At 28.4% G+C, this 12,376-nt stretch overlaps 1 protein-coding gene across 1 annotated transcript in view; it reads left to right on the plus strand.

The window, feature by feature from the left end:
- Positions 1-12,376, plus strand: part of LOC119676786 (cilia- and flagella-associated protein 58-like) — a 42,696-nt gene that overhangs the window by 25,627 nt on the left and 4,693 nt on the right. The window lies entirely within an intron of this gene.

Here is a 12,376-nt window from a genome sequence, read left to right on the forward strand (position 1 = left end):
TTTGGCAGCTATACATATGTTATGTTGACATAAGTCAGTATCGCTTAAGAAAATGAGTGGAAAAAACAAGTAAATTATTATTTTTGTTAATTGATCAAATTATTGTAAATTTCGTAGTTACATTACATAAACTTAACATAAATATATTTAAAGTTATTAATATACGAACTTCTTGATCCATATATTTTTGAGCAACATCGTCTATGGAGTCATCCATCTTAGGGTTTTTTGCTTCACCGACATTTAAAAATCATTGAATATTTCGAAATTACCAGGAGCACCATCTTCAGACGATTACTGATTATTTTAATTTAATTTTTAACTTTTAATTAATAAGTAATAAAAATATATCAAATAAGAACAAATATATCAAAAATCAATTATCAAATAATATAAAACTGCTGTTAAATTCAGGGTAATTTTACTAATCTGGTGAAATATCTAGAGTGTTATAAATTAATCTCGAGCGTTACACATATTGCTAGATCCCCCTGGGATCGCCGGTATAAGCTAACTTACACATATTGCTTAATTAACCAATTAACCAATTGAATATGAAAACTGTACTAAAAAAAAATTTCAATTGAAAAAGTTGCCCTAGATTTGCCAATTGAAAACGACATAAAATCAGCATTGACTGTATGCGTGATTGAATCAAAGACGTTTTCTTTTGTAATTTATATATATTTATTTTAGTAGGTCATATCCTATATTGTACGATATTTTTAATAAATTAGTTAAGTATAATTATACTGAACTTAATTCGTTAACTACATTTATATAATACAAACAACAAATATGTTAACCTGAAAATCAGACCACATCTACGAATTATTCGATCTGTCAACGAATTATCATTGGCAATAGATGGTGTTATGGATTCAGCTGGCACGCGGACAACGCTACATAGGTCACTATTACAGTATATGAAGCAACGCTGAAAGTTCTGAAGAAAAAAGTTCTTTGAATGATCTGTGGTACTCTACAAGTTGACGCTGACTAACTTGTAGTCCATTTAAATGTACCAAAAGCTGTACATTGATATAGTTCAACAAATTATCATCCAGTACCATAACTTTATGGGTTATGTCGTGAGAGCGGATGGAAATGCTTCAGCTAAAAAAGAATTTGAAGCGGTAGTTGGAGAAAGAAGGCATAGAAGAAGACCGTGTCTTTAGTGGAGTGATTAAGTTAAGGAAGCAATAACCGCACTTGCTGCAGAAGCGACTAAAGATGAGTGCTGTGACAGAAAACTGGTGACTGGTTGGTATGGCTGTGTAAGTAAATAAGTAGATGGTATATATACTAACCTTAATTAGTTGAGAATAAGATTTTTTTTTAAAATGTTTACTATATTTTTAATATTTCTCATGATCTTATTATGATCTTAAAAACTGTTTATTATAATTTAAAAAGAATGTATCATCAAAAAATCATATATAATTTACTTTAAAATAAAACGGTTTTTATATTTTGTAACTATATTATTTGTTAGTCAATTCGCTTGTGTAAAAGTCTTTACTTACCGTAAGTTAGCACAATTGGTTCATCGAGCTTAAGATTTGGAATGTCAGATATGTATTTTCACAAGTTAATTAGGTACGAATCTATTTGCATATACATTGTGACCGAAAAGCTTTCGGAAATTCTCATTTAAAATTCGCGCGCTGTATATTTTTCGATATTTTAAGTTTATGTAGTTGGCAGCACTGTCCTTAATTTACTATGCCAAAAATGAGGCGCGATCTGTCGAACAGTTCGTTTACGGCAGCTGTTGAAACCAGTTCACCTCAGTAGTGCGTTGCGAAAAAAACAATGGAAAAAAATATTGAACAAAGAGTTTGCATCAAATTTTGTTTTTCGAACGAAATTTCGTGTGCAGAATCGTTGCGAATGCTACAAAAGGCTTATGGGGAATCAGTTTTATCGAAAACTCAAGTTTATGAGTGGTACAAAGCCTTTCAGGACTGTCGTACGACCGTCGAAGACATGCCGCGTTCTGGACGACCTTCGACCTCTACCACCGACGAAAACATTGAAAAGGCAAAGGAAATCGTGTTCAAAAATCCTCATGTGAGTGTTAGAGAGATAGCACGAGAGCTAGGCATCGGTCGTGAGATGGCTCGTTTGATTTTGGTGGACAATTTGTGTATGCGACGTGTCAACGCCCGGCTTGTTCCGATTCACCTCAATTTGTTCAACATTATCAACGATTTTAAGGCCAAACATTCAATAAATACCATCGAACAGCCACCGTATTCACCTGATCTTGCACCGTGTGACTTTTTCCTGTTTCCCAACCTCAAATTACCACTCAGAGGAACGCGTTTTGAATCCATAGAAGACGTAAAACAGAATTCGCAGAGGGAACTCAAAGCCATACCGGAAAGCGCCTATAAAAAATGTTTTGATGATTGGAAGAAACGTTGGCATTTGTGTATCGCTTCTAATGGAGGCATATTTGAAGGAGATAAAATAAATATTGATGAAGATTAAGAATTTTGCGTTTTATTTAAAATTTTCCGGAAACTTTTCGGTCACAATGTACATACAAATTAAATTATAAAAACACAAAATGACCGATTTGATACTAGCTTTGTAAGGCCTGTTAAATATAATTGCAAAATTTTTATGTTATTTTGCTAACCACAAAAGATATTACAACACTGGGTCCAAAGCAGAGGGAGACGGAGATGAAGTGCGACAAATCAGAAGACAAAGCATTGATCAAATGAATTACTATAAAACCGCGTTCAGTGTACAATGCGTTCAGTGACCAACAATGACCAACAATGACCGACTATGTTACTATTAACACCCACACGACACTAAGCTACTCTCTGCGCGATACGACACATGACAGGAGGTACCGACTGAAACTGAAATTGGTCAAATGTAGTGCTTGATTGACTATTGCAGCAGCAGTGGCTGTGGCAGTGGCAGCGGCAGAGGTGACGGCAGTATTGTCTGGTTTCAATGTCACGATTACGCAAAATAGACATAGCCAAACGATTTTGTTGGTATTCGCTTATTAAAGAAGCCCTTTTACTTTGCCCACTCACATTTAGTCTGCTGTATGCGTTGCACACATATGCGCACATACCTGTTTTTGGCCATAAAAGTTTATACAAATTAATTAAAAATTGTAGCTTGTGTGCGCGACTTTTGTGCTGACTTTGAAATTGTTAAACGAAATTTTATGCAATCTCACAATGAAAATTGTATGTAAAAAATTAATAATAAATACTCCAAACATTAACAACATTTATAGAGTTTAACAAAGTTTACTTTTTTCATATTTTTTTTGTTTTTGTATTTTTTTTTTTTGTGGCTTAAATGACAGCTGTTGACTCTTTGACTTTTGGTTATTCTTTATCTGCATATACCATATACTATACATTTAGACGTGTGTAGACGAATTATATTATATTTTGTATATTTTTAAGCATTACTGTTGCTGTGCTTCAACAAAGTTAAATTGTTAAATTGTTAAATTACTTATAATTTTGTTTACTATTAATTCAAGTAATTATTATATTATTTTTAAAATATTTTTTATACGTTTTCTTATTATTTTGCTGATATTTGTACCTTTAGCCTTGACCACAGAGTCAATCTTTTCATACCGGTAACTTAGCATTACATATCTTTCATATTTGTAAAAAAGTATGTATGTATGAGTATGTGCTTTTTGAAACTATTATTTTGCTCATATAAGTGTGAGCATTATTAATGTCTAAAAATCACGCATGTTTGTCATTATGTTTGTCTGATAAAGTGATAAAGACATCAATGTTTTTATTTACCATGTAAGTTCACTAACTTATGCAATTTAATGGGCTCATCCTCAGGGTTAAAATTATTATTTCTAGAATTATAAAAAAAATTTAATTTAAAATTGCCAATTTAGATTATTATCAATCACATTTTTGCGCCAAGTACTTGCAATTCCACGTACTACCTTCAAAAATTTTGGGCAAAAATTACTTCCTGTTTAAAAATGCAACAAGTTTATAAGTTTATAATCCATAAAAATATTAACAGAATTTTTTCTAAATTCAACTTTACCACTCTTTATGTGTTGAATGTGGTGAAGTTGGAATAATGCAGAGCTTTATGTTCACAGTAAACAGTCAGTAATTTTTCATAGCTTCTGTCACTTCTACTTCTCTTAAAGTAAAAAGTAAAAATGACTGGTATGGCCACTTATTTCTGATGCTGTCTATATATATTTTTTACTAGTTGTTGTTTTTATTAATGTTGTATTGGTTGCACGTCAATACAGTGTTTACAGTGTTGTGTGCTTGCAATTGCATAATATGTGCGTGTTTCCCTAAATAAAAGACGACAGAAGACAGAAGACCATAATAAAGCCTACAACAACAACAACAAAAACATTCATGACGCACACTTGTTGACGTTGTTAACCTTGAAGTGCATCGTTAGTGCAATATTAAAAGCTGACTTATGTTTTACAACAAAGCCAAAACCAAAAGCAAAAGCAAAAACAAAAGCACAATGCACAATGCATTTATGTTGTTCACACGGGCAGCATGAAAAAGTTGAATTTGAAAGTAAAACGAAGTGAGAAGAAGAAGAAGAGTTTTTGTTGCAGTTTGCTACAGTTTTATGGAGTAATTGTTGTCTTGGTTGCTTTTTTTTAGATTTGGAGTTATAGTTTTTGAATGATTGGAGCAGACTTGGCTTACTTGTGCACTCGCATGAGCACTCGTAAACCCATTCGCATGCGCATTTATTTGTTTTGGACCAAATCGTTAATGTTAAAACGCAATTTAGTCAATTTTTTCTATATATCCTCACTAAGATTTAGTTGATTCGTGATTTTTGAGTATGTAAGTGACAAATTTTGTATTACTTGAAGAGATCTTTAAAATGAAAATATACTTTTATTACTCTTATATTTTATGTTTCTAATTTGTACCATGACAAAGATAATTTTTATGTTCATAACATAATTGTTGTAAAAGTGAGTTTGGAAATATTTTTTCTTAATTTGTATGATTACTTTAATAATCATATATTTATTATCAAATATAAAAAAGGAATCGTAAAAGTGGGACTTTCTAAAAACACATGGAAAAGATCATTGCAAAAGGAAATCGAGCAGTCCAGAAAAACGTGGAACGAGCTGAAGATTTTGACTAAAAACAGAACCAGATGGAAGTGTTTTATATTAATAATCATATATTAATTATCAAATAAAAAGTGGGAGCCGTAAAACGGGACGTTCTAAAAACACATGGAGAAAATCATTGCAAAAGGAAATCGAGTAGTCCGGAAAAACGTGGAACGAACCGGAGATTTTAGCTAAAAACAGAACCAGATGGAAGTGCTTTATTAAGGCACTATGCTCCAATGAGAGATACAGAAATTGATGATGAAGAATCAAATATATATGATATATAGCGAACTCTAAATAAATTTGTTTGTATTGTATATTATTGTCAATAATAGAATTTGTTTATGAGAGAAATTTTGTAAATTTAAGGAGCAAATGATGTTTGCAATTATCGATCCTATCTCATGAATAGCTCAAGCACTTTTTCAAAATACACCTATCTCTCTGTATATGGGCTTAAAGAAAGTCACTAAAACAATGAAAAATTTACAAAACTTTACTTTAGTTGAATATAAAATGAGTCACCGGCTTAATTATGAATAACTATTATAAGTTTTATCTTAGATTAACCATAAAATACTTACTACCGGCTTTACGTTTTGATAGTAAGTAATTAAAAGTCAACCAGTGAACTGGCTGTGTTTGGACATTTTAGTATAAAATTACTTATTAACATATTATGTGGGAGTTGAAATTGTATATCATATTATTTTTCTCCATTAAAATGTATATTAAATTATTTTTTTTTGTAAACAGTGCACTATATTTTATTAAAAATAATTAATGCAGTCTTATTGAATATTAAATAAACCTACTAAATTCATTGCTGATGTGATTAAAATACAACTTTCAATAGTATTTCATTAAATTATTGAAGAAATAATACAATATAATATATAAAAAGCCATAGGCAAAAGACTGTATAATTAAGTTAATACAATAATATATTATTAGACAAATAGCGATCAAATATAATATTTAATCACATAGGAATTAATTATTTATAGATAATTTGGTTTAATTACCACACTGGCATTTGAATAATTATTCAGTCTAAATGTATTCTAACATTGTATCCCCGTTTGTACCCCTACCTTAATCAATATCCATCGCAATACAACAGACGTCTCAATAACATTATAAGCGTTAAAATAGCAACAAAATGTGTCAGAAGTCAGAAATTTACATAAAGTATGCCTTGTACTCGTATGCGGTTTAGAGATAAATATATTAACTAAAATACAAATTATAAACAGTGATTGATTAAATTGGATTAATTGTTTTTTTTTTAAATTTATAAATACACATTATGACAATTTTTTATTTTAAAGCTAGTATTTATTCAAACTTTAATTGATCACAAAATGAATTTCCGTATTATATGGCACGTGTCTTCAACAGATGAAAAATGTTCAAGGATGAAAGGTTATAGTTTAAATAGTTTAGTAATATATTCTTAAAATAACTTATAGTAATTAAAATATTTCCAATATGAATTAAAAACTATTTGAAACTATTTTCACTGTTGTATTCAACAGTTGTTCTACAGATAATTCTCTTAATTGCTTTTGAAAATACAAGTCTTGATCTATTTATTTTGTAATGATCATTATTTTAATATATGTATGTAAGCTTACTTTATATAGATTTACATTTTTTCACTAGCCTTGGAAATTTAATAACTATTATCTTTGCTCACTGAAATAGTGAAAACATATCTTATTATCTTCTGCCATCCTCATCTCCCAGTGGAGCATTTAATTTATTTCTGACAGAATTCTTTTTTTGTAAATATATTTATTTAAAATTTTTGTTGATAATTATTTTTATTAATTATGCAGTAGAAGTCTTTGTAAGTAAACAGTACTTATATATTGAAGATTGATAGAAAGACATGAATTATTACAAATTTAAGCTTCCAGTAGAATGCATAATACTGAATCTTATGGAATTTTAAAACTATTTTTAAAATACTCTTTGCTTAAAACACCCCCTCTTCAGCGAGACTTCAGTTGTGGTCAGTCGAAGGATTTACTCGAAATAAAAATTTGGTAGAAAAACTTCTCTCGGATCTTGAATTTTCCTTACTATTACCTCTGCTTTCGAAATAGATTTGTAGGCTTTACACTACTTAATTTAATTGTTTAATTGTTTCGAGTGATAAAATTATACGTGTCCGTTGTTTGATTCTTAGTTTTCGAATCGCAATCGAATGACAATCCTCTTCTTTACTAAACACAAATATTCTTAACTTTTTACAAATTTTCTTGCATGGCCAACTCATTTCATTTTCAATATTTAGTGGTGAATATGCAATCGCAACAGATTTGTTATCATTACACATAAAATTCTTAATATATTTTAAAATATAAATTTTTACTAGATCACAATATACTTCAAATAATATTAACAGTACGAGTATGTGTAATTTTAAAGTTGTTAACTTGTCTTAGCTTCAAGTTTTTCACCCACTAAAAAAATGTAAAAAGAAAATGTGTTTGTTTACCTACACAAATATACATATTTAGTGTAAGTCACTAAACTATTTAACTTACTCCTTGCTTCGAGAACTCATCACTGCTGTGTAAGTGCACTCTTCACCACACTGCAAAAACAGAGCAATAAACTTACCTAGTCAATTTTGAAATGTTATTAACATGAGAGATGTACACAAGCGCACAATGCTTGATGTTTTTGACTACAATACATAAACAATTAATTTAGATTTTTTCGCGTTTCAAGTCGAATCAACTCAACGCTTTGAGATTGATACAAAAATCCACCATATTTTAAAATTTTGTTACTTATACGTACGCGAGTGCCAGTATTGACCATTCATACTCCATTCATGCCTCGTGCAACTAATTTTGCTTTCAACACACATACAAAGACAAGTTAATCGTTGCTTACGAATGAGTTAGCAGAGTTAGCAGAGTTTGTTGTGCTTTTGGTTGCTTATAAATAGTAACGCTGTTGACGCTAATGACGCTGCTGAATTCAGCGGAAGTTTTGCAAATTTAAAGAGAATCTTTCGTCTTAACGTAGTGAGCACAGCAGAGAAAAGCACACGTGTAAATGGTTGGTTAATATGTACGCGCAGTTTTATGCATGTGTTTCGTTGTGTGTGTTGCTTAGCGCAAAGTGTAAAGTGCGAATTTAGCGGCAATATTGAGGTACGACAATGACGCTGACAACGACGCTGACGCCGACGTTGACGACTAGTGAAGACAGTGCGTTGTGGGATACAAGCACATTAAGATTTGTTAAGAAATTAAGTTGCTGTCGTTTAGGCAGATCAGTGGCTTAAGTTTTAGTTGAGTTTGGACGGTTAAGCGAAACGCATGTGTACTCACGTGTAAAAGTGTTGTGTGCGAGTAAATTTCATAGATACAAAGCATAAATATTGCCAAAAAAATAATTATTAATAAAAGAGAATCAATAATAAAAAGTTTATAACAATTTTCATGTGAATTCGAGTGCGTTTTATATATCGAAAAATTAATTTTAATTGAATAAAGAGTAAGAAATAACAATTTTTATATAAAAGTTTATAAGAAAAATTAAAACTGACCAAGAAAAAATTAGCAATTTAGATTAATTGCAAAAGTTTGTGTCTTACGTCTTTCGAATGAAATAAAAATTTTGAAAAAAGGAATTTTGAAAAATTTTTGTACAAAATTTCGTAAATTTATTAATACTCTCAATAATATATAAACAAATTTTTGAATCAGTGCATAAAGAATACAACGTAAGTGTTATATATATTTAAATAGTAAAAATAAAAATTTTTTAAAATTTAATGAAATAAAATATAAAAACACAAAGTCCATATTATTGTGTATGTTATTGAGATTTTTGCAAACAAGTTTACTGGAGATACTCATGCCACTGACACAGACTGACACTTGCTAAAATTTTAAATTCATAACCCAACCTGACAGGAAATTAATGAACAATTTTATAAATTCTATTGAAGAAAAAAAAAAACAAAAAATAGACAAAGAATTGCTCAATGGGTCTGTTTTTTCTTATTTCGAAATGTTTTTAAATATTTCAACAGTATTGTAAGAACAATGAAATTTCCTAATAATATAAAATATTATGATAATAACTGAGTTAGGAATTTTTCAGCATTTAATATTGACAGTTCGTCTCACAATATCCTCAAGATTATTGAAATCCACAATATCAACGACGCTTTAGAATAGAAAATCTTATGATTCTGCTGAGTAACGAACAGTGGCAGCATACAAATTGATATAATTTTTTTATTTTTTATTGCTTAATATCTTTCTATTGTTCATTACAAACAAATAAAAAAAATGGTAATAAATGCCTCTATTATTATTAATTTCAGTTCTCTTTAAAATAAAGCCTGTAATTTAAAGTTTTTATTATGCACAAAGTATAGTCATTATAATACTTAATAAAAAAATATAATTTGTATGCATATTAACCAGTTGACGTTTAATAATTATCTTATTAATTAATACGTACTGAGCACTACATCGATATTGTCCTAAAAAAACTTTAGGAAAGTACGTCTTTGAAAATTTGCAAACATATAATTAAACTGCAATTCCTCAAACTATATTAGTTGACCTTTCAATAGTAGTAAATAACAAAATAATGTATAACAAATACTTAATATTAGATGCTTTAACTAATTAATAATTAGATATTTTGTATTAGACTGACCTTTTTTAAAACATTCAAAATGTGATATCAGAAACTTTATTTCCTGATCATCTATTTATCCTGATATATAAAAAAAATTTAAGGAAGATAATTAGGACAATTGGAGTGGAATTTTTCTATTGGAGTGTTGATAAGGTATCTCCCAACAGTATTCCTACATTTTATTATTATAAAATTGCAAGAGTAGGACGGTCATTATAACAGATATTGCACGTTTTCGACATTTTCTTCGTTATCATGACTTCAAATAAGTCTAAAAAGTTTCTATTTCAATTATTAATACAGTAATATATCGTATGAGCTAAACTTTATATATTGTGTCACATTTGTTTTGTTCAGGAGGCTATATCAATATATATATATATTAACTAATAACGTACCGGTACATTTTCAATAGTGACTTATTAGGAACTTATTTAGAATTATTCATGAGAACGACGTTTTGTAATAACGCTGAAATAAGTATCCCTCAATTACATATTTAATTCCATAGTGAAAATTATTAGGACTTTATTAAGGATTTTTCATTAGAACGAATTCTTTGCAATGACATTGAATTAACTATCCATCAATTTCCTCTTCCTCAAACCTTCCATTAATCTGAATTATGTATTAATAACAATCTGAACTTGTGATAACAAATTAATTATTTTAATTGTTTATTTAAATATTGCTTTGAGTTCTACAAAAAAAAATGCGCTCAAAGTAATTAAATAAAAACATACAGATGAACGGTCGAGAATATAATTACAAAATATTGTACATAAGGTATCGCATGTTGTCGCATATAAACTAGTTTAGTTTAATTAAATGAATTCTTTTTATTCAATATGTGGTGAGTAATCAATAAAAATTCTACGATTAATTAATTAGAATAATGCATCCGATAGGAGAATAAAAATAATAAACTGCAATGAAGATATTGTAAAAACAACATTTAAATATTACTGCTTTTAATATTAATCAAAAAAAAATATTAAAACAAAAATTAAAATATTAAATTAAATTATATATAATAATACGAATTTAAAGAATTAAAAGAATTATGACATATTCTAACAAACAAAGTAATTAATTTTTGAACTCTTAATTTAATTTAGAACACTTTATAGGTTAATTTCCGCAATTTCTTTAGCAAAGTAAATGAGAATTATTTAGAATTTTTATTTGAAGAAAAAAAAAAACAAAAAAATATAATAATTATTTTTACTAATAAAACAAATAATAATTTTATTCACTCAAATCAAGAGTCAAATTTTAATTATAGTTTATTATTTTCTATTCACTATATTGTTAAAATCTTAATTCTTTTTAATTATATTATGTGTAAATAAATTATTGTTAGTTGCTTATATAGCTAAGAGCAATAAAAGTTAGGTTAGATAAAAGGTCAACAACAATCTGTGCAATGTGCGATCTTTACAATATTAGATGTTTTTTTAACAAGACTGTTCAAAGTACAAAATTGAATATAATTTAGAGGAGCTAAATGAATGTAAAATCAGAAGTAAAGTTAAACTGAGTTGTTTTAAATTTAATATTATACATTTTTAAAAAAAATTAATTTATTATTAAATTATATTTGACATTGGTCATATAGTATACTCCTTTTTAATAAATATCAATATTAATTATTGAAGAGAAAAATAATATAAATTATTCCTTAGAATACATTTAATATAAATTGAAGGTTATATGATTATATAGTTCTTACCCATAGCATTATTCATTACCAACAAATACTTGTGGGATTACAAAAAGAGTCTAATAGATAAAGTACAATGATATTTATTTTTTTTTCCTGAAAGATAAAAGCGGTTTTTTATAGAATTATAGTAAAATAACACAATCGGTTATATCATTTGTGTTTCAGATTAATCTATAGAATTATACTTGCTTTGTTCTATGGGTGCTCGTTTATGTACATATAGAGCTATTTAAGAAGTTGACTTTGACTATGCCAATTGCTCACAACATTCCTAAATTTTATAATTATGAATTTGCAAGAATAGGACAGTATTAATAACAGATGTTTGCATGTTTCCATCTCTCTCTTCGGTTTGCAGCTTCAAAAAATCTAAAATAGGGTACTACTTGTATCTCTTAGTAGAGATGTTCATTGCTTTTTTAATAATTGTAAAGAAAGCGTCATTTTAAATAGCTTTGTATTATAAAGGTTTCCGATATTGACATTATATACCTCGATTGTTCACATTTTCAGTAATATCGATACTTGCTACTATTACAATGTATGCTTTTTGAATCTGTGCGAACCGGTTTGGCACTTACCTACTCAGTCCATCTTATTTACTTTACACTTAAATGTTATTTGAAAAAATTTATAAGTTTATATATATTTTTTATTGAAATTTTTTTGTGACTTTTATTTTTAAAATTTTCAACCAATTGCTTGAATTTTGAAATATAAGTAATCTAAATTGAATGACTCATATTTATTAAAAATTTTTAAGCTACATAATAATGAAATATCAGTTTTGCCATATAAAAACATGTATCTATAACGCGTTTTATACGGCA

The sequence above is a fragment of the Teleopsis dalmanni genome, chromosome 2, assembly GCF_002237135.1.
Source record: "Teleopsis dalmanni isolate 2A chromosome 2, ASM223713v2, whole genome shotgun sequence".
Classification (NCBI taxonomy): domain Eukaryota; kingdom Metazoa; phylum Arthropoda; class Insecta; order Diptera; family Diopsidae; genus Teleopsis; species Teleopsis dalmanni.